Raw genomic sequence first — 24,805 nt, forward strand, 5'->3', positions numbered from 1 at the left:
AGCCTACTCAGCAAACCCCAAATTTGAAAGACTGTAATCTCTACTGATGATGGTTAAAGAACCAGACACACTTGTCTAGATATCAGCACTATCTGCGCCAACTGTGGCAAAACACTCGAACACTCTTGAAGCAAGCAAGTAACTGAAACTGCATTTTCCACAATACCAGGGGTGAACGTTGCTGGGAGGTACAGCGGTGTGCTCCCACCCCTGTTCCTGCTTAATAGTACTCCCGTGAGTCATTGAACTGACGAGCTCGTGGATGAAGCACCCGCATGGCTGTGAGAGGTACCTGACCTAAGAAAGATGTTGGCAGCCTACTCAGCAAACCCCCATTTTCAAAGACTGTAATCTCAACTGATGACGGTTAAAGAACCAGAAACACGTGTCTAGAGATCAGCACTATCTGGGCCAACTGTGGCGAAACACTTGAACACTCTTGAAGCAAGCAAGGAACTGAAACTGCATTTACCACAATGCCAGGGGCGAACCTTACTGAGACGTGAAGCGGTGTGCTCCCACAACTGTTCCTGTTTAATAGTACTCCCATGAGTCATTGAACTGTCGAGCTTGTTTATGACGCACCAGCATGCGTGTGAGAGGTTCCTGACCTGAGAAAGATGTTGGCAGCCTACTAAGCAAACCCCACATTTGAAAGACTGTAATATCTACTGATGACGGTTAAAGAACCAGGAGCACGTGTCTAGAGATCATCACTATCTGCGCCAACTGTGGCGAAACTCTCAAACACTCTTGAAGAAAGCAAGTAACTGAACCTGCATTTACCACAATGCCAGGGGCGAACCTTGCTGGGAGGTGAAGCGGTGTGCTCCCACCCCTGTTCCTGCTTAATAGTACTCCTGTGAGTCATTGAGCTGACGAGCTCGTGGATGAAGCACCTGCATGCCTGTGAGAGGTAGCTGACCTGAGAAAGATGTTGTCAGCCTACTCAGCAAACCCCCATTTTCAAAGACTGTAATCTCAACTGATGACAGTTAAAGTACCAGAAACACGTGTCTAGAGATCAGCACTATCTGGGCCAACTGTGGCGAAACACTTGAACACTCTTGAAGCAAGCAAGGAACTGAAACTACATTTACCACAATGCCAGGGGCGAACCTTGCTGGGAGGTGAAGTGGTGTGCTCCCACAACTGTTCCTGTTTAATAGTACTCCCATGCGTCATTGAGCTGTCGAGCTCGTTTATGATGCACCCGCATGCGTGTGAGAGGTTCCTGACCTGAGAAAGATGTTGGCAGCCTACTAAGCAAACCCCACATTTGAAAGACTGTAATATCTACTGATGACGGTTAAAGAACCAGAAACACGTGTCTAGAGATCAGCACTATCTGCGCCAACTGCGGCGATACACTCGAACACTCTTGAAGCAAGCAAGTAACCGAAACAGCATTTACCACAATGCCAGGGACAAACCTTGCTGGGAGGTGAAACGGTGTGCTCCCACCCCTGTTCCTGTTTAATAGTACTCCAGTGAGTCATTGAACGGACAAGCTCGTGGATGAAGCACCCGCAAGCCTGTGAGAGGTACCTGACCTGAGAAAGATGTTGGCAGCCTACTCAGCAATCCTCAAATTTCAAAGACTGTAATCTCAACTGATGACGGTTAAAGAACCAGAAACACGTGTCTAGAGATCAGCACTATCTGCGCCAACTGCGGCGATACACTCGAACACTCTTGAAGCAAGCAAGTAACCGAAACAGCATTTACCACAATGCCAGGGACAAACCTTGCTGGGAGGTGAAACGGTGTGCTCCCACCCCTGTTCCTGTTTAATAGTACTCCAGTGAGTCATTGAATGGACAAGCTCGTGGATGAAGCACCCGCAAGCCTGTGAGAGTTACCTGACCTGAGAAAGATGTTGGCAGCCTACTCAGCAATCCTCAAATTTCAAAGACTGTAATCTCAAGTGATGACGGTTAAAGAAACAGAAACACTTGTCTAGAGATCAGCACTATCTGCACCAACTGTGGCGAAACACTCGAACACTCTTGAAGCAAGCAAGTAACCAAAACTACATTTACCACAATGCCAGGGGCGAACCTTGCTGGGAGGTGAAGCAGTGTGCTCCCACCACTGTTCCTGTTTAATAGTACTCTTGTGAGTCATTGAGCTGACGAGCTCGTGGATGAAGCACCTGCATGCCTATGAGAGTTACCAGACCTGAGAAAGATGTTGGCAGCCTACTCAGCAAACCCCAAATTTGAAAGACTGTAATCTCTACTGATGATGGTTAAAGAACCAGACACACTTGTCTAGATATCAGCACTATCTGCGCCAACTGTGGCAAAACACTCGAACACTCTTGAAGCAAGCAAGTAACTGAAACTGCATTTTCCACAATACCAGGGGTGAACGTTGCTGGGAGGTACAGCGGTGTGCTCCCACCCCTGTTCCTGCTTAATAGTACTCCCGTGAGTCATTGAACTGACGAGCTCGTGGATGAAGCACCCGCATGGCTGTGAGAGGTACCTGACCTAAGAAAGATGTTGGCAGCCTACTCAGCAAACCCCCATTTTCAAAGACTGTAATCTCAACTGATGACGGTTAAAGAACCAGAAACACGTGTCTAGAGATCAGCACTATCTGGGCCAACTGTGGCGAAACACTTGAACACTCTTGAAGCAAGCAAGGAACTGAAACTGCATTTACCACAATGCCAGGGGCGAACCTTACTGAGACGTGAAGCGGTGTGCTCCCACAACTGTTCCTGTTTAATAGTACTCCCATGAGTCATTGAACTGTCGAGCTTGTTTATGACGCACCAGCATGCGTGTGAGAGGTTCCTGACCTGAGAAAGATGTTGGCAGCCTACTAAGCAAACCCCACATTTGAAAGACTGTAATATCTACTAATGACGGTTAAAGAACCAGGAGCACGTGTCTAGAGATCATCACTATCTGCGCCAACTGTGGCGAAACTCTCAAACACTCTTGAAGAAAGCAAGTAACTGAACCTGCATTTACCACAATGCCAGGGGCGAACCTTGCTGGGAGGTGAAGCGGTGTGCTCCCACCCCTGTTCCTGCTTAATAGTACTCCTGTGAGTCATTGAGCTGACGAGCTCGTGGATGAAGCACCTGCATGCCTGTGAGAGGTAGCTGACCTGAGAAAGATGTTGTCAGCCTACTCAGCAAACCCCCATTTTCAAAGACTGTAATCTCAACTGATGACGGTTAAAGTACCAGAAACACGTGTCTAGAGATCAGCACTATCTGGGCCAACTGTGGCGAAACACTTGAACACTCTTGAAGCAAGCAAGGAACTGAAACTACATTTACCACAATGCCAGGGGCGAACCTTGCTGGGAGGTGAAGTGGTGTGCTCCCACAACTGTTCCTGTTTAATAGTACTCCCATGAGTCATTGAGCTGTCGAGCTCGTTTATGATGCACCCGCATGCGTGTGAGAGGTTCCTGACCTGAGAAAGATGTTGGCAGCCTACTAAGCAAACCCCACATTTGAAAGACTGTAATATCTACTGATGACGGTTAAAGAACCAGAAACACGTGTCTAGAGATCAGCACTATCTGCGCCAACTGCGGCGATACACTCGAACACTCTTGAAGCAAGCAAGTAACCGAAACAGCATTTACCACAATGCCAGGGACAAACCTTGCTGGGAGGTGAAACGGTGTGCTCCCACCCCTGTTCCTGTTTAATAGTACTCCAGTGAGTCATTGAACGGACAAGCTCGTGGATGAAGCACCCGCAAGCCTGTGAGAGGTACCTGACCTGAGAAAGATGTTGGCAGCCTACTCAGCAATCCTCAAATTTCAAAGACTGTAATCTCAAGTGATGACGGTTAAAGAAACAGAAACACTTGTCTAGAGATCAGCACTATCTGCACCAACTGTGGCGAAACACTCGAACACTCTTGAAGCAAGCAAGTAACCAAAACTACATTTACCACAATGCCAGGGGCGAACCTTGCTGGGAGGTGAAGCAGTGTGCTCCCACCACTGTTCCTGTTTAATAGTACTCTTGTGAGTCATTGAGCTGACGAGCTCGTGGATGAAGCACCTGCATGCCTATGAGAGTTACCAGACCTGAGAAAGATGTAGGCAGCCTACTCAGCAAACCCCAAATTTGAAAGACTGTAATCTCTACTGATGATGGTTAAAGAACCAGACACACTTGTCTAGATATCAGCACTATCTGCGCCAACTGTGTCAAAACACTCGAACACTCTTGAAGCAAGCAAGTAACTGAAACTGCATTTTCCACAATACCAGGGGTGAACCTTGCTGGGAGGTACAGCGGTGTGCTCCCACCCCTGTTCCTGCTTAATAGTACTCCCGTGAGTCATTGAACTGACGAGCTCGTGGATGAAGCACCCGCATGGCTGTGAGAGGTACCTGACCTAAGAAAGATGTTGGCAGCCTACTCAGCAAACCCCCATTTTCAAAGACTGTAATCTCAACTGATGACGGTTAAAGAACCAGAAACACGTGTCTAGAGATCAGCACTATCTGGGCCAACTGTGGCGAAACACTTGAACACTCTTGAAGCAAGCAAGGAACTGAAACTGCATTTACCACAATGCCCGGGGCGAACCTTACTGAGACGTGAAGCGGTGTGCTCCCACAACTGTTCCTGTTTAATAGTACTCCCATGAGTCATTGAACTGTCGAGCTCGTTTATAACGCACCAGCATGCGTGTGAGAGGTTCCTGACCTGAGAAAGATGTTGGCAGCCTACTAAGCAAACCCCACATTTGAAAGACTGTAATATCTACTGATGACGGTTAAAGAACCAGGAGCACGTGTCTAGAGATCATCACTACCTGCGCCAACTGTGGCGAAACTCTCAAACACTCTTGAAGAAAGCAAGTAACTGAACCTGCATTTACCACAATGCCAGGGGCGAACCTTGCTGGGAGGTGAAGCGGTGTGCTCCCACCCCTGTTCCTGCTTAATAGTACTCCCGTGAGTCATTGAGCTGACGAGCTCGTGGATGAAGCACACGCATGCCTGTGAGAAGTACCTAACCTGAGAAAGATGTTGGCAGCCTACTCAGCAAACCACACATTTGAAAGACTGTAATCTCTACTGATGATGGTTAAAGAACCAGAACCACGTGTCTAGAGATCAGCAATATCTGCACCAACTGTGGCGAAACACTCAAACACTCTTGAAGCAAGCAAGTAACCGAAACTGCATTTACCACAATACCAGGGGCGAACCTTGCTGGGAGGTGAAGCGGTATGCTCCAACCCATGTTCCTGCTTAATAGTACTCCCGTGAGTCATTGAGCTGACGAGCTCGTGGATGAAGCACCCGCATGCCTGTGAGAGGTACCTGACCGGAGAAAGATGTTGGCAGCCTACTCAGCAAATCTCGAATTTGAAAGACTGTAATCTCTACTGATGACGGTTAAAGAACCAGAAACACGTGTCTAGAAATCAGCACTAACTGCGACAACTGTGGTGAAACACTCGAACACACTTGAAGCAAGCAAGTAAGCGAAACTGCATTTTCCACAATGCCAGGGGTGACCCTTGCTGGGAGGTGAAGCGGTGTGCTCCCAACCCTGTACCTGTTTAATAGTACTCCTGTGAGTCATTGAACTGACAAGCTCATGGATGAAGCAACTGCATGCCTGTGAGAAGTACCTGAACTGAGAAAGATTTTGGCAGCCTACTCAGCAAACCCCCATTTTCAAAGACTGTAATCTCAACTCATGACGGTTAAAGAACCAGAAACACGTGTCTAGAGATCACCACTATCTGCGCCAACAGTGGCGAAACACTCAAACACTCTTGAATCAAGCAAGAAACTGAAACTGCAATTACCACAATGCCAGGGGCGAACCTTGCTGGGAGGTGAAGGGGTGTGCTCCCACCCCTGTTCCTGTTTCATAGTACTCCAGCGAGTCATTGAACTGAAGAGCTCGTGGATGAAGCACCCGCATGCCTATGATAGGTTCTTGGCCTGAGAAAGATGTTGGTAGCCTACTCAGCAAACCTCAAATTTCAAAGACAGTAATCTCAACTGATGACGGTTAAAGAAACACAAACACTTGTCTAGAGATCAGCACTATCTGCGCCAAATGTGGCAAAACACTTGAACACTCTTGAAGCAAGCAAGTAACTGAAACTGCATTTACTACAATGCCAGGGGCGAAGCTTGCTGGGAGGTGAAGCGGTGTGCTCCCACAACTGTTCCTGTTTAATAGTACTCCCATGAGTCATTGAGCTGTCAAGCTCGTTTAAGACGCACCCGCATGAGTGTGAGAGGTTCCTGACCTGAGAAAGATGTTGGCAGCCTACTAAGCAAACCCCACATTTGAAAGACTGCAATATCTACTGATGACGGTTAAAGAAACACAAACACTTGTCTAGAGATCAGCACTATCTGGGCAAAATGTGGCAAAACACTCGAAAACGCTTGAAGCAAGCAAGGAACTGAAACTGCATTTACCACAATGCCAGGGGCGAACCTTGCTGGGAGGTGAAGGGGTGTGCTCCCACCCCTGTTCCTGTTTAATAGTACTTCTGTGAGTCATTGAGCTGTCAAGCTCGTTTATGACGCACCCGCATGAGTGTGAGAGGTACCTGACCGGAGAAAGATGTTGGCAGCCTACTCAGCAAACCTCAAATTTGAAAGACTGTAATCTCTACTGATGACGGTTAAAGAACCAGAAACACGTGTCTAGAAATCAGCACTATCTGCGACAACTGTGGTGAAACACTAGAACACACTTGAAGCAAGCAAGTAATCGAAACTGTATTTTCCACAATGCCAGGGGTGACCCTTGCTGGGAGGTGAAGCGGTGTGCTCCCAACCCTGTAACTGTTTAATAGTACTCCCGTGAGTCATTGAACTGACAAGCTCATGGATGAAGCACCTGCATGCCTGTGAGAGGTACCTGAACTGAGAAAGATTTTGGCAGCCTACTCAGCAAACCCCCATTTTCAAAGACTGTAATTTCAACTGATGACGGTTAAAGAACCAGAAACACGTGTCTAGAGATCATCACTATCTGCGCCAACAGTGGCGAAACACTCGAACACTCTTGAAGCAAGCAAGAAACTGAAACTGCAATTACCACAATGCCAGGGGCGAACCTTGCTGGGAGGAGAAGGGGTGTGCTCCCACCCCTGTTCCTGTTTTATAGTACTCCAGCGAGTCATTGAACTGACGAGCTCGTGGATGAAGCACCCGCATGCCTATGATAGGTTCTTGGCCTGAGAAAGATGTTGGTAGCCTACTCAGCAAACCTCACATTTCAAAGACAGTAATCTCAACTGATGACGGTTAAAGAAACACAAACACTTGTCTAGAGATCAGCACTATCTGCGCCAAATGTGGCAAAACACTTGAACACTCTTGAAGCAAGCAAGTAACTGAAACTGCATTTTCCACAATACCAGGGGTAAACCTTGCTGGGAGGTACAGCGGTGTGCTCCCACTCCTGTTCCTGCTTAATAGTACTCCCGTGAGTCATTGAACTGACGAGCTCGTGGATGAAGCACCCGCATGCCTGTGAGAGGTACCTGACCTGAAAAAGATGTTGGCAGCCTACTCAGCAAACCCCCATTTTCAAAGACTGTAATCTCAACTGATGACGGTTAAAGAACCAGAAACACGTGTCTAGAGATCAGCACTATCTGGGCCAACTGTGGCGAAACAATTGAACACTCTTGAAGCAAGCAAGGAACTGAAACTGCATTTACCACAATGCCAGGGGCGAACCTTGCTGGGAGGTGAAGCGGTGTGCTCCCACAACTGTTCCTGTTTAATAGTACTCCCATGAGTCATTGAACTGTCGAGCTCGTTTATGACGCACCAGCATGCATGTGAGAGGTTCCTGACCTGAGAAAGATGTTGGCAGCCTACTAAGCAAACCCCACATTTGAAAGACTGTAATATCTACTGATGACGGTTAAAGAACCAGGAGCACGTGTCTAGAGATCAGCACTATCTGCGCCAACTGTGGCGAAACTCTCGAACACTCTTGAAGAAAGCAAGTAACTGAAACTGCATTTACCACAATGCCAGGGGCAAACCTTGCTGGGAGGTGAAGCGGTGTGCTCCCATCCCTGTTCCTGCTTAATAGTACTCCCGTGAGTCATTGAGCTGACGAGCTCGTGGATGAAGCACACGCATGCCAGTGAGAGGTACCTAACCTGAGAAAGATGTTGGCAGCCTACTCAGCAAACCACACATTTGAAAGACTGTAATCTCTACTGATGATGGTTAAAGAACCAGAACCACGTGTCTAGAGATCAGCAATATTTGCACCAACTGTGGCGAAACACTTAAACACTCTTGAAGCAAGCAAGTAACCGAAACTGCATTTACCACAATGCCAGGGGCGAACCTTGCTGGGCGGTGAAGCGGTATTCTCCCACCCATGTTCCTGCTTAATAGTACTCCCGTGAGTCATTGAGCTGACGAGCTCGTGGATGAAGCACCCGCATGCCTGTGAGAGGTACCTGACCGGAGAAAGATGTTGGCAGCCTACTCAGCAAACCTCAAATTTGAAAGACTGTAATCTCTACTGATGACGGTTAAAGAACCAGAAACACGTGTCTAGAAATCAGCACTATCTGCGACAACTGTGGTGAAACACTAGAACACACTTGAAGCAAGCAAGTAATCGAAACTGTATTTTCCACAATGCCAGGGGTGACCGTTGCTGGGAGGTGAAGCGGTGTGCTCCCAACCCTGTAACTGTTTAATAGTACTCCCGTGAGTCATTGAACTGACAAGCTCATGGATGAAGCACCTGCATGCCTGTGAGAGGTACCTGAACTGGGAAAGATTTTGGCAGCCTACTCAGCAAACCCCCATTTTCAAAGACTGTAATTTCAACTGATGACGGTTAAAGAACCAGAAACACGTGTCTAGAGATCATCACTATCTGCGCCAACAGTGGCGAAACACTCGAACACTCTTGAAGCAAGCAAGAAACTGAAACTGCAATTACCACAATGCCAGGGGCGAACCTTGCTGGGAGGAGAAGGGGTGTGCTCCCACCCCTGTTCCTGTTTTATAGTACTCCAGCGAGTCATTGAACTGACGAGCTCGTGGATGAAGCACCCGCATGCCTATGATAGGTTCTTGGCCTGAGAAAGATGTTGGTAGCCTACTCAGCAAACCTCACATTTCAAAGACAGTAATCTCAACTGATGACGGTTAAAGAAACACAAACACTTGTCTAGAGATCAGCACTATCTGCGCCAAATGTGGCAAAACACTTGAACACTCTTGAAGCAAGCAAGTAACTGAAACTGCATTTTCCACAATACCAGGGGCGAACCTTGCTGAGAGGTGAAGCGGTGTGCTCTCACCCCTGTTCCTGCTTAATAGTACTTCCGTGAGTCATTGAGCTGACGAATTCGTGGATGAAGCACCCGCATGCCTGTGAGAGGTACCTGACCTGAGAAAGATGTTAGCATCCTACTAAGCAAACCCCACATTTGAAAGACTGCAATATCTACTGATGACGGTTAAAGAAACACAAACACTTGTCTAGAGATCAGCACTATCTGCGCCAAATGTGGCAAAACACTCGAAAACACTTGAAGCAAGCAAGGAACTGAAACTGCATTTACCACAATGCCAGGGGCGAACCTTGCTGGGAGGTGAAGGGGTGTGCTCCCACCCCTGTTCCTGTTTAATAGTACTTCTGTGAGTCATTGAGCTGTCAAGCTCGTTTATGACGCACCCGCATGAGTGTGAGAGGTTCCTGACCTGAGAAAGATGTTGGCAGCCTACTAAGTAAACCCCACATTTGAAAGACTGTAATATCTACTGATGACGGTTAAAGAACCAGAAACACTTGTCTAGAGATCAGCACTATCTGCACCAACTGTGGCGAAACACTCGAACACTCTTGCAGCAAGTAAGTAACCAAAACTACATTTACCACAATGCCAGGGGCGAACCTTGCTGGGAGGTGAAACGGTGTGCTCCCACTCATGTTCCTGTTTAATAGTACTCTTGTGAGTCATTGAGCTGACGAGCTCATGGATGAAGCACCTGCATGCCTATGATAGGTTCTTGGCCTGAGAAAGATGTTGGTAGCCTACTCAGCAAACCTCAAATTTCAAAGACAGTAAACTCAACTGATGACGGTTAAAGAAACACAAACACTTGTCTAGAGATCAGCACTATCTGGTCCAACTGTGGCGAAACACTTGAACACTCTTGAAGCAAGCAAGGAAAGGATTGAAACTGCATTTACCACAATGCCAGGGGCGAACCTTGCTGGGAGGTGAAGTGGTGTGCTCCCACAACTGTTCCTGTTGAATAGTACTCCCATGAGTCATTGAGCTGTCGAGCTCGTTTATGACGCACCCGCATGCGTGTGAGAGGTTCGTGACCTGAGAAAGATGTTGGCAGCCTACTAAGCAAACCCCACATTTGAAAGACTGTAATATCTACTGATGACGGTTAAAAAACCAGAAACACGTGTCTAGAGATCAGCACTTTCTGCGCCAACTGCGCGATACACTCGAACACTCTTGAAGCAAGCAAGTAACCGAAACAGCATTTACCACAATGCCAGGGACAAACCTTGCTGGGAGGTGAAAAGGTGTGCTCCCACCCCTGTTCCTGTTTAATAGTACTCCAGTGAGTCATTGAACTGACAAGCTCGTGGATGAACCCCCCGCATGCCTGTGAGAGGTACCTGACCTGATAAAGATGTTGGCAGCCTACTCAGCAATCCTCAAATTTCAAAGACTGTAATCTCAAGTGATGACGGTTAAAGAAACAGAAACACTTGTCTAGAGATCAGCACTATCTGCACCAACTGTGGTGAAACACTCAAACACTCTTGAAGCAAGCAAGTAACCAAAACTACATTTACCACAATTCCAGGGGCGAACCTTGCTGGGAGGTGAAGCGGTGTGCTCCCTCCCCTGTTCCTGTTTAATAGTACTCTTGTGAGTCATTGAGCTGACGAGCTCGTGGATGAAGCACCTGCATGCCTATGAGAGTTACCAGACCTGAGAAAGATGTTGGCAGCCTACTCAGCAAACCCAAAATTTGAAAGACTGTAATCTCTACTGATGACGGTTAAAGAACCAGACACACTTGTCTAGATATCAGCACTATCTGCGCAAACTGTGGCAAAACACTCAAACACTCTCGAAGCAAGCAAGTAACTGAAACTGCATTTTCCACAATACCAGGGTTGAACCTTGCTGGGAGGTGAAGCGGTGTACTCCCACCCCTGTTCCTGCTTAATAGTACTCCCGTGAGTCATTGAGCTGACGAGCTCGTTGATGAAGCACCCGCATGCCTGTGAGAGGTAGCTGACCTGAAAAAGATGTTGGCAGCCTACTCAGCAAACCCCCATTTTCAAAGACTGTAATCTCAACTGATGACGGTTAAAGAACCAGAAACACGTGTCTAGAGATCAGCACTATCTGGGCCAACGGTGTCGAAACACTTGAACACTCTTGAAGCAAGCAAGGAACTGAAACTGCATTTACCACAATGCCAGGGGCGAACCTTGCTGGGAGGTGAAGCGGTGTGCTCCCACAACTGTTCCTGTTTAATAGTACTCCCATGAGTCATTGAGCTGTCGAGCTCGTTTATGATGCACCCGCATGCGTGTGAGAGGTTCCTGACCTGAGAAAGATGTTGGCAGCCTACTAAGCAAACCCCACATTTGAAAGACTGTAATATCTACTGATGACGGTTAAAGAACCAGGAGCACGTGTCTAGAGATCAGCACTATCTGCGCCAACTGTGGCGAAACTCTCGAACACTCTTGAAGAAAGCAAGTAACTGAAACTGCATTTACCACAATGCCAGGGGCAAACCTTGCTGGGAGGTGAAGCGGTGTGCTCCCACCCCTGTTCCTGCTTAATAGCACTCCCGTGAGTCATTGAGCTGACGAGCTCGTGGATGAAGCACACGCATGCCTGTGAGAGGTACCTAACCTGAGAAAGATGTTGGCAGCCTACTCAGCAAACCACACATTTGAAAGACTGTAATCTCTACTGATGATGGTTAAAGAACCAGAACCACGTGTCTAGAGATCAGCAATATTTGCACCAACTGTGGCGAAACACTTAAACACTCTTGAAGCAAGCAAGTAACGAAACTGCATTTACCACAATGCCAGGGGCGAACCTTGCTGGGAGGTGAAGCGGTATTCTCCCACCCATGTTCCTGCTTAATAGTACTCCCGTGAGTCATTGAGCTGACGAGCTCGTGGATGAAGCACCCACATGCCTGTGAGAGGTACCTGACTGGAGAAAGATGTTGGCAGCCTACTCAGCAAACCTCAAATTTGAAAGACTGTAATCTCTACTGATGACGGTTAAAGAACCAGAAACACGTGTCTAGAAATCAGCACTATCTGCGACAACTGTGGTGAAACACTAGAACACACTTGAAACAAGCAAGTAATCGAAACTGCATTTTCCACAATGCCAGGGGTGACCCTTGCTGGGAGGTGAAGCGGTGTGCTCCCAACCCTGTAACTGTTTAATAGTACTCCCGTGAGTCATTGAACTGATAAGCTCATGGATGAAGCACCTGCATGCCTGTGAGAGGTACCTGAACTGAGAAAGATTTTGGCAGCCTACTCAGCAAACCCCCATTTTCAAAGACTGTAATCTCAACTGATGACGGTTAAAGAACCAGAAACACGTGTCTAGAGATCATCACTATCTGCGCCAACAGTGGCGAATCACTCGAACACTCTTGAAGCAAGCAAGAAACTGAAACTGCAATTACCACAATGCCAGGGGCGAAACTTGCTGGGAGGAGAAGGGGTGTGCTCCCACCCCTGTTCCTGTTTCATAGTACTCCAGCGAGTCATTGAAATGACGAGCTCGTGGATGAAGCACCCGCATGCCTATGATAGGTTCTTGGCCTGAGAAAGATGTTGGTAGCCTACTCAGCAAACCTCAAATTTCAAAGACAGTAATCTCAACTGATGACGGTTAAAGAAACACAAACACTTGTCTAGAGATCAGCACTATCTGCGCCAAATGTGGCAAAACACTTGAACACTCTTGAAGCAAGCAAGTAACTGAAACTGCATTTTCCACAATACCAGGGGCGAACCTTGCTGAGAGGTGAAGCGGTGTGCTCTCACCCCTGTTCCTGCTTAATAGTACTTCCGTGAGTCATTGAGCTGACGAATTCGTGGATGAAGCACCCGCATGCCTGTGAGAGGTACCTGACCTGAGAAAGATGTTAGCATCCTACTAAGCAAACCCCACATTTGAAAGACTGCAATATCTACTGATGACGGTTAAAGAAACACAAACACTTGTCTAGAGATCAGCACTATCTGCGCCAAATGTGGCAAAACACTCGAAAACACTTGAAGCAAGCAAGGAACTGAAACTGCATTTACCACAATGCCAGGGGCGAACCTTGCTGGGAGGTGAAGGGGTGTGCTCCCACCCCTGTTCCTGTTTAATAGTACTTCTGTGAGTCATTGAGCTGTCAAGCTCGTTTATGACGCACCCGCATGAGTGTGAGAGGTTCCTGACCTGAGAAAGATGTTGGCAGCCTACTAAGTAAACCCCACATTTGAAAGACTGTAATATCTACTGATGACGGTTAAAGAACCAGAAACACTTGTCTAGAGATCAGCACTATCTGCACCAACTGTGGCGAAACACTCGAACACTCTTGCAGCAAGTAAGTAACCAAAACTACATTTACCACAATGCCAGGGGCGAACCTTGCTGGGAGGTGAAACAGTGTGCTCCCACCCATGTTTCTGTTTAATAGTACTCTTGTGAGTCATTGAGCTGACGAGCTCATGGATGAAGCACCTGCATGCCTATGATAGGTTCTTGGCCTGAGAAAGATGTTGGTAGCCTACTCAGCAAACCCAAAATTTGAAAGACTGTAATCTCTACTGATGACGGTTAAAGAACCAGACACACTTGTCTAGATATCAGCACTATCTGCGCAAACTGTTGCAAAACACTCAAACACTCTCGAAGCAAGCAAGTAACTGAAACTGCATTTTCCACAATACCAGGGTTGAACCTTGCTGGGAGGTGAAGCGGTGTCCTCCCACCCCTGTTCCTGCTTAATAGTACTCCCGTGAGTCATTGAGCTGACGAGCTCGTGGATGAAGCACCCGCATGCCTGTGAGAGGTAGCTGACCTGAAAAAGATGTTGGCAGCCTACTCAGCAAACCCCCATTTTCAAAGACTGTAATCTCAACTGATGACGGTTAAAGAACCAGAAACACGTGTCTAGAGATCAGCACTATCTGGGCCAACGGTGTCGAAACACTTGAACACTCTTGAAGCAAGCAAGGAACTGAAACTGCATTTACCACAATGCCAGGGGCGAACCTTGCTGGGAGGTGAAGCGGTGTGCTCCCACAACTGTTCCTGTTTAATAGTACTCCCATGAGTCATTGAGCTGTCGAGCTCGTTTATGATGCACCCGCATGCGTGTGAGAGGTTCCTGACCTGGGAAAGATGTTGGCAGCCTACTAAGCAAACCCCACATTTGAAAGACTGTAATATCTACTGATGACGGTTAAAGAACCAGGAGCACGTGTCTAGAGATCAGCACTATCTGCGCCAACTGTGGCGAAACTCTCGAACACTCTTGAAGAAAGCAAGTAACTGAAACTGCATTTACCACAATGCCAGGGGCAAACCTTGCTGGGAGGTGAAGCGGTGTGCTCCCACCCCTGTTCCTGCTTAATAGCACTCCCGTGAGTCATTGAGCTGACGAGCTCGTGGATGAAGCACACGCATGCCTGTGAGAGGTACCTAACCTGAGAAAGATGTTGGCAGCCTACTCAGCAAACCACACATTTGAAAGACTGTAATCTCTACTGATGATGGTTAAAGAACCAGAACCACGTGTCTAGAGATCAGCAATATTTGCACCAACTGTGGCGAAACACTTAAACACTCTTGAAGCAAGCAAGTAACCGAAACTGCATTTACCACAATGCCAGGGGCGAACCTTGCTGGGAGGTGAAGCGGTATTCTCCCACCCATGTTCCTGCTTAATAGTACTCCCGTGAGTCATTGAGCTGACGAGCTCGTGGATGAAGCACCCACATGCCTGTGAGAGGTACCTGACTGGAGAAAGATGTTGGCAGCCTACTCAGCAAACCTCAAATTTGAAAGACTGTAATCTCTACTGATGACGGTTAAAGAACCAGAAACACGTGTCTAGAAATCAGCACTATCTGCGACAACTGTGGTGAAACACTAGAACACACTTGAAACAAGCAAGTAATCGAAACTGCATTTTCCACAATGCCAGGGGTGACCCTTGCTGGGAGGTGAAGCGGTGTGCTCCCAACCCTGTAACTGTTTAATAGTACTCCCGTGAGTCATTGAACTGACAAGCTCATGGATGAAGCACCTGCATGCCTGTGAGAGGTACCTGAACTGAGAAAGATTTTGGCAGCCTACTCAGCAAACCCCCATTTTCAAAGACTGTAATCTCAACTGATGACGGTTAAAGAACCAGAAACACGTGTCTAGAGATCATCACTATCTGCGCCAACAGTGGCGAATCACTCGAACACTCTTGAAGCAAGCAAGAAACTGAAACTGCAATTACCACAATGCCAGGGGCGAAACTTGCTGGGAGGAGAAGGGGTGTGCTCCCACCCCTGTTCCTGTTTCATAGTACTCCAGCGAGTCATTGAAATGACGAGCTCGTGGATGAAGCACCCGCATGCCTATGATAGGTTCTTGGCCTGAGAAAGATGTTGGTAGCCTACTCAGCAAACCTCAAATTTCAAAGACAGTAATCTCAACTGATGACGGTTAAAGAAACACAAACACTTGTCTAGAGATCAGCACTATCTGCGCCAAATGTGGCAAAACACTTGAACACTCTTGAAGCAAGCAAGTAACTGAAACTGCATTTTCCACAATACCAGGGGCGAACCTTGCTGAGAGGTGAAGCGGTGTGCTCTCACCCCTGTTCCTGCTTAATAGTACTTCCGTGAGTCATTGAGCTGACGAATTCGTGGATGAAGCACCCGCATGCCTGTGAGAGGTACCTGACCTGAGAAAGATGTTAGCATCCTACTAAGCAAACCCCACATTTGAAAGACTGCAATATCTACTGATGACGGTTAAAGAAACACAAACACTTGTCTAGAGATCAGCACTATCTGCGCCAAATGTGGCAAAACACTCGAAAACACTTGAAGCAAGCAAGGAACTGAAACTGCATTTACCACAATGCCAGGGGCGAACCTTGCTGGGAGGTGAAGGGGTGTGCTCCCACCCCTGTTCCTGTTTAATAGTACTTCTGTGAGTCATTGAGCTGTCAAGCTCGTTTATGACGCACCCGCATGAGTGTGAGAGGTTCCTGACCTGAGAAAGATGTTGGCAGCCTACTAAGTAAACCCCACATTTGAAAGACTGTAATATCTACTGATGACGGTTAAAGAACCAGAAACACTTGTCTAGAGATCAGCACTATCTGCACCAACTGTGGCGAAACACTCGAACACTCTTGCAGCAAGTAAGTAACCAAAACTACATTTACCACAATGCCAGGGGCGAACCTTGCTGGGAGGTGAAACAGTGTGCTCCCACCCATGTTTCTGTTTAATAGTACTCTTGTGAGTCATTGAGCTGACGAGCTCATGGATGAAGCACCTGCATGCCTATGATAGGTTCTTGGCCTGAGAAAGATGTTGGTAGCCTACTCAGCAAACCTAAAATTTCAAAGACAGTAAACTCAACTGATGACGGTTAAAGAACTAGAAACACGTGTCTAGAGATGAGCACTATCTGGTCCAACTGTGGCGAAACACTTGAACACTCTTGAAGCAAGCAAGGAACTGAAACTGCATTTACCACAATGCCAGGGGTGAACCTTGCTGGGAGGTGAAGCGGTGTGCTCCCACAACTGTTCCTGTTGAATAGTACTCCCATGAGTCATTGAGCTGTCGAGCTCGTTTATGACGCACCCGCATGCGTGTGAGAGGTTCGTGACCTGAGAAAGATGTTGGCAGCCTACTAAGCAAACCCCACATTTGAAAGACTGTAATATCTACTGATGACGGTTAAAGAACCAGAAACACGTGTCTAGAGATCAGCACTTTCTGCGCCAACTGCGCGATACACTCGAACACTCTTGAAGCAAGCAAGTAACCGAAACAGCATTTACCACAATGCCAGGGACAAACCTTGCTGGGAGGTGAAAAGGTGTGCTCCCACCCCTGTTCCTGTTTAATAGTACTCCAGTGAGTCATTGAACTGACAAGCTCGTGGATGAACCCCCCGCATGCCTGTGAGAGGTACCTGACCTGATAAAGATGTTGGCAGCCTACTCAGCAATCCTCAAATTTCAAAGACTGTAATCTCAAGTGATGACGGTTAAAGAAACAGAAACACTTGTCTAGAGATCAGCACTATCTGCACCAACTGTGGTGAAACACTCAAACACTCTTGAAGCAAGCAAGTAACCAAAACTACATTTACCACAATTCCAGGGGCGAACCTTGCTGGGAGGTGAAGCGGTGTGCTCCCACCCCTGTTCCTGTTTAATAGTACTCTTGTGAGTCATTGAGCTGACGAGCTCGTGGATGAAGCACCTGCATGCCTATGAGAGTTACCAGACCTGAGAAAGATGTTGGCAGCCTACTCAGCAAACCCAAAATTTGAAAGACTGTAATCTCTACTGATGACGGTTAAAGAACCAGACACACTTGTCTAGATATCAGCACTATCTGCGCAAACTGTGGCAAAACACTCAAACACTCTCGAAGCAAGCAAGTAACTGAAACTGCATTTTCCACAATACCAGGGTTGAACCTTGCTGGGAGGTGAAGCGGTGTCCTCCCACCCCTGTTCCTGCTTAATAGTACTCCCGTGAGTCATTGAGCTGACGAGCTCGTGGATGAAGCACCCGCATGCCTGTGAGAGGTAGCTGACCTGAAAAAGATGTTGGCAGCCTACTCAGCAAACCCCCATTTTCAAAGACTGTAATCTCAACTGATGACGGTTAAAGAACCAGAAACACGTGTCTAGAGATCAGCACTATCTGGGCCAACGGTGTCGAAACACTTGAACACTCTTGAAGCAAGCAAGGAACTGAAACTGCATTTACCACAATGCCAGGGGCGAACCTTGCTGGGAGGTGAAGCGGTGTGCTCCCACAACTGTTCCTGTTTAATAGTACTCCCATGAGTCATTGAGCTGTCGAGCTCGTTTATGATGCACCCGCATGCGTGTGAGAGGTTCCTGACCTGAGAAAGATGTTGGCAGCCTACTAAGCAAACCCCACATTTGAAAGACTGTAATATCTACTGATGACGGTTAAAGAACCAGGAGCACGTGTCTAGAGATCAGCACTATCTGCGCCAACTGTGGCGAAACTCTCGAACACTCTTGAAGAAAGCAAGTAACTGAAACTGCATTTACCACAATGCCAGGGGCAAACCTTGCTGGGAGGTGAAGCGGTGTGCTCCCACCCCTGTTCCTGCTTAATAGCACTCCCGTGAGTCATTGAGCTGACGAGCTCGTGGATGAAGCACACGCATGCCTGTGAGAGGTACCTAACCTGAGAAAGATGTTGGCAGCCTACTCAGCAAACCACACATTTGAAAGACTGTAATCTCTACTGATGATGGTTAAAGAACCAGAACCACGTGTCTAGAGATCAGCAATATTTGCACCAACTGTGGCGAAACACTTAAACACTCTTGAAGCAAGCAAGTAACCGAAACTGCATTTACCACAATGCCAGGGGCGAACCTTGCTGGGAGGTGAAGCGGTATTCTCCCACCCATGTTCCTGCTTAATAGTACTCCCGTGAGTCATTGAGCTGACGAGCTCGTGGATGAAGCACCCACATGCCTGTGAGAGGTACCTGACTGGAGAAAGATGTTGGCAGCCTACTCAGCAAACCTCAAATTTGAAAGACTGTAATCTCTACTGATGACGGTTAAAGAACCAGAAACACGTGTCTAGAAATCAGCACTATCTGCGACAACTGTGGTGAAACACTAGAACACACTTGAAACAAGCAAGTAATCGAAACTGCATTTTCCACAATGCCAGGGGTGACCCTTGCTGGGAGGTGAAGCGGTGTGCTCCCAACCCTGTAACTGTTTAATAGTACTCCCGTGAGTCATTGAACTGACAAGCTCATGGATGAAGCACCTGCATGCCTGTGAGAGGTACCTGAACTGAGAAAGATTTTGGCAGCCTACTCAGCAAACCCCCATTTTCAAAGACTGTAATCTCAAGTGATGACGGTTAAAGAACCAGAAACACGTGTCTAGAGATCATCACTATCTGCGCCAACAGTGGCGAATCACTCGAACACTCTTGAAGCAAGCAAGAAACTGAAACTGCAATTACCACAATGCCAGGGGCGAAACTTGCTGGGAGGAGAAGGGGTGTGCTCCCACCCCTGTTCCTGTTTCATAGTACTCCAGCGAGTCATTGAAATGACGAGCTCGTGGATGAAGCACCCGCATGCCTATGATAGGTTCTTGGCCTGAGAAAGATGTTGGTAGCCTACTCAGCAAACCTCAAATTTCAAAGACAGTAATCTCAACTGATGACGGTTAAAGAAACACAAACACTTGTCTAGAGATCAGCACTATCTGCGCCAAATGTGGCAAAACACTTGAACACTCTTGAAGCAAGCAAGTAACTGAAACTGCATTTTCCACAATACCAGGGGCGAACCTTGCTGAGAGGTGAAGCGGTGTGCTCTCACCCCTGTTCCTGCTTAATAGTACTTCCGTGAGTCATTGAGCTGACGAATTCGTGGATGAAGCACCCGCATGCCTGTGAGAGGTACCTGACCTGAGAAAGATGTTAGCATCCTACTAAGCAAACCCCACATTTGAAAGACTGCAATATCTACTGATGACGGTTAAAGAAACACAAACACTTGTCTAGAGATCAGCACTATCTGCGCCAAATGTGGCAAAACACTCGAAAACACTTGAAGCAAGCAAGGAACTGAAACTGCATTTACCACAATGCCAGGGGCGAACCTTGCTGGGAGGTGAAGGGGTGTGCTCCCACCCCTGTTCCTGTTTAATAGTACTTCTGTGAGTCATTGAGCTGTCAAGCTCGTTTATGACGCACCCGCATGAGTGTGAGAGGTTCCTGACCTGAGAAAGATGTTGGCAGCCTACTAAGTAAACCCCACATTTGAAAGACTGTAATATCTACTGATGACGGTTAAAGAACCAGAAACACTTGTCTAGAGATCAGCACTATCTGCACCAACTGTGGCGAAACACTCGAACACTCTTGCAGCAAGTAAGTAACCAAAACTACATTTAACACAATGCCAGGGGCGAACCTTGCTGGGAGGTGAAACAGTGTGCTCCCACCCATGTTTCTGTTTAATAGTACTCTTGTGAGTCATTGAGCTGACGAGCTCATGGATGAAGCACCTGCATGCCTATGATAGGTTCTTGGCCTGAGAAAGATGTTGGTAGCCTACTCAGCAAACCTAAAATTTCAAAGACAGTAAACTCAACTGATGACGGTTAAAGAAACACAAACACTTGTCTAGAGATCAGCACTATCTGCGCCAACTGTGGCAAAACACTCGAACACTCTCGAAGCAAGCAAGCAAGTAACTGCATTTTCCACAATAGCAGGGGCGAACCTTGCTGGGAGGTGAAGCGGTGTGCTCCCACCCCTGTTCCTGCTTTATAGTACTCCCGTGAGTCATTGAGCTGACGAGCTCGTCAATGAAGCACCCGCATGCCTGTGAGAGGTAGCTGACCTGAGAAAGATGTAGGCAGCCTACTCAGCAAACCTCCATTTTCAAAGACTGTAATCTCAACTGATGACGGTTAAAGAACTAGAAACACGTGTCTAGAGATGAGCACTATCTGGTCCAACTGTGGCGAAACACTTGAACACTCTTGAAGCAAGCAAGGAACCGAAACAGCATTTACCACAATGCCAGGGACAAACCTTGCTGGGAGGTGAAAAGGTGTGCTCCCACCCCTGTTCCTGTTTAATAGTACTCCAGTGAGTCATTGAACTGACAAGCTCGTGGATGAACCCCCCGCATGCCTGTGAGAGGTACCTGACCTGATAAAGATGTTGGCAGCCTACTCAGCAATCCTCAAATTTCAAAGACTGTAATCTCAAGTGATGACGGTTAAAGAAACAGAAACACTTGTCTAGAGATCAGCACTATCAGCACTGGGAGGTGAAGCGGTGTGCTCCCACAACTGTTCCTGTTTAATAGTACTCCCATGAGTCATTGAGCTGTCGAGCTCGTTTATGATGCACCTGCATGCATGTGAGAGGTTCCTGACCTGAGAAAGATGTTAGCAGCCTACTAAGCAAACCCCACATTTGAAAGACTGTAATATCTACTGATGACGGTTAAAGAACCAGAAACACGTGTCTAGAGATCAGCACTATCTGCGCCAACTGCGGCGATACACTCGAACACTCTTGAAGCAAGCAAGTAACCGAAACAGCATTTACCACAATGCCAGGGACAAACCTTGCTGGGAGGTGAAACGGTGTGCTCCCACCCCTGTTCCTGTTTATTGGTACTCCAGCGAGTCATTGAACTAACAAGCTCGTGGATGAAGCACCCGCAAGCCTGTGAGAGGTACCTGACCTGAGAAAGATGTTGGCAGCCTACTCGGCAAACCCCCTGTTTAATAGTACTCCCATGAGTCATTGAGCTGTCGAGCTCGTTTATGATGCACCCGCATGCGTGTGAGAGGTTCCTGACCTGAGAAAGATGTTAGCAGCCTACTAAGCAAACCCCACATTTGAAAGACTGTAATATCTACTGATGACGGTTAAAGAAACAGAAACACTTGTCTAGAGATCAGCACTATCTGCACCAACTGTGGCGAAACACTCGAACACTCTTGAAGCAAGCAAGTAACCAAAACTACATTTACCACAATGCCAGGGGCGAACCTTGCTGGGAGGTGAAGCGGTGTGCTCCCACCCCTGTTCCTGTTTAATAGTACTCTTGTGAGTCATGTAGCTGACGAGCTCGTGGATGAAGCACCTGCATGCCTATGAGAGTTACCAGACCTGAGAAAGATGTTGCCTGCCTACTGAAGGACTGGGTTATTTCTAAGACCCAGCGGTGCCAGGGAACAACACCTGAAACCTTCGTGGGTTACCTGTTCTGGCGTACCAAACACAGAGACACGGGACACTTCCAGCGACGTCAGAGATCAGCGTTTATTTACTGCAGGGATACAGAGGTCACAAGAAGTACACAACGTGTAGGTTCTCGGAGACTGCTTCAAATTCGTAGAAGTGGGTCGCTCCTTTTATACACGTTTTTGCCATAGCACAGTATGGCGAACAAAGGTTACAACTCAGTTCCCACAATAAACTTCAAAAGGGTCGCGTTCATGTTTCAGGAGGCCGGAGCATAATTACAACAGTCTTGCCAGTTCCCAACTGTAAAAACATACTCCCTCCGCAATAAACACATTTCCCCCCAACCATAAACGCATTAAGGAAGGACGAAAAACAGAACGCAGGGAAAGGACAAGGATGCACAACAGGTTAGAAAAGAGTGTTAGGGGCAATAAAGGAAACTCGATAGAGGGGTCAAAGACCTCGTGTCTAATGTATGCGTGACTGAAACAATAGACCGGAGCGGCAAGATGAGCCGCGAGCAGGGCCATCTGCCTTAGTCGTGTCATTTCCCTCATCGTAAAAGTCACCTCAAAGGAACACGTGTCCTTCGTGTAAGCTTGAGAGTTCCAGGGTCACGAAGCGGACAAAGCCCGTTCGCTGACTACCTGAGGGCAAGAAACAAAATGGATGCTGTATCTAAAATGGAACCCGAGGGTTCGGATGAACAAACCCAAAAACGAGACGAACCATACGTGGCTGCATAGCGAAACTTCGTACACCCACTATGCTCGTCATTTGCGGTTCGTAGATACCAAACTCATCCATATTCGTCACTACTCAAAAAGTGCCGTCCCGTCTCACACGGAACCTCAGACGCTCCTTTTGCCCTCATGTAGGCAAGCACTAGTCACAATCGGAGTCTATGTCGATATTCATCAGATCGTTCAGCTGCTGCTGGAACATCATTCTATTCATCAATGTCTCTGTAGTAATGAATCACGCAGGTAGTAGAATGGTTTACTTCTTTATTAGTTAAAACCATAGACGCATCTCCAGCTTGTCAGTTACAGCATCACCAGTCTCTCACCAACATTCTAAGGGAGACTCCAGACTAACATTCCACGACTGTACCAATAAGGTGAAAAGGGGAGGGGTGATTGGAACATACCAAGGGAGGAAGTTACAACACATCTTCCTTCCCTAACAGACCATAAATGGAAAGAATAAGAAAAGGTGGGTGCCTAAAGAGGTAGGCAAAAACTGAACCCCTAACTGGGTACTCCAAGAATGGAATGCCTAAGTATAAGAACATCCTGCTTGACTTTGGTCTCTCATACTAAAATCCTTGTGCCAGCATGGAGTGTACCTTTGGCGGTACCCTCTCCTGATTTGAGTCTTCACCTCCCCAGCACCTTGTCCTTGACCTCTGTCAACCTCTTTGTGGACACCTCCATTGTAGTTCGATGCCACCCTGTCCATACTCCATTTCTTACCATCCTCCATGATTACCACGTTCCTTTTGACCTCCTTTATCCTACCCGGGGGGTAGTATTTGCCTCCACTTCCCCCCTGTATCTCGGGTTTCCTGATGTACACCCTCTGCCCTGGACTGAGGGATTTCTCCTGTGTCCCCCACCTCCTATTATACCATTCCTGGTACTTCCTCTGCCGAGTATCAGTCCTGGCTTTGAATTCCCTCAAGTTGACCGATACCCTCTCCTTCGGACCCAACCAGTTTGGGGACAACTTTGTGCCTGCCTTCCTTCCCCTCAATAGTTCAAAAGGTGACTGTCCCGTTGACAGATTGGGCGTTGTGTGATATGCCCATAACATATCCCTAATTGCTGGCTCAACAGCTAACCCAGACTTTTTTGCCAGCTGTATGCACTCCTTCATCATCCTATTGGCCCTTTCCACCTTCCCATTGGCTCTGGGACAATATAGGGGTGTACGTACATGTGATATGGACATGTCTTTGAGGAACTCCCTCATTTCCTCCGACACAAACTGCACCCCGTTGTCAGTAACCAAGGTGGAGGGAATGCCTTCCCTCGAAAATATTTCGCTCATGAACTCTATAAGTGACTTGGTATTTATTGAATTCACAAACTTGCACGTTATCCAATTTGAGTAATAGTCAATTAGGACTAATAGGTACCTGTCCTGAGGTCCAACGGACCTGATGGGCCCTGTTATGTCCAATCCTAGTTTGTCCCACGGGACCATGGGGACTTCCACCGGTATAAGCGGTGTGTGTCTTATGCTTCTTGCTTTGTCACTGACACTGCAAGAATAGCAATCCTTCACTTTGTCCTCCATGAGTTGATCCATCCCTGGGAACCAGTAGACGGCTCTTAAGCGTGCTTTACACATGCTCCTGCCCATGTGCCCCTCATGGGTGAGATCAATTATCTTTGATCTCAATCCCTCCGGGGGTACTATCTTCCCTGACTTGAGAACGAATTTCCCTTCTATAGACAAGTCATTGCGTACATTCCAGTACGGCTGGATGTCTTCCGCCAAATCCTTGCACCTATTGGGCCACCCTTCAGTAACCCTCCTTCTCACTTCCACCAGATTGGCATCTTGTTCTGAATGCACATCCCATACTTCTCTAGTCACTGCAGGTATCTTGATCTCCAACACTTTTTTTTCTCCTGTCTCTGATTCCGCCCCATCCTCTAATGGTGCTCTAGACAGAAAATCTGCCACCTTGTTTTGGTGACCAGGAAGATAACCCACTTTAAAAT

This window comes from Triturus cristatus, chromosome 8, assembly GCF_964204655.1.
Source record: "Triturus cristatus chromosome 8, aTriCri1.1, whole genome shotgun sequence".
Classification (NCBI taxonomy): domain Eukaryota; kingdom Metazoa; phylum Chordata; class Amphibia; order Caudata; family Salamandridae; genus Triturus; species Triturus cristatus.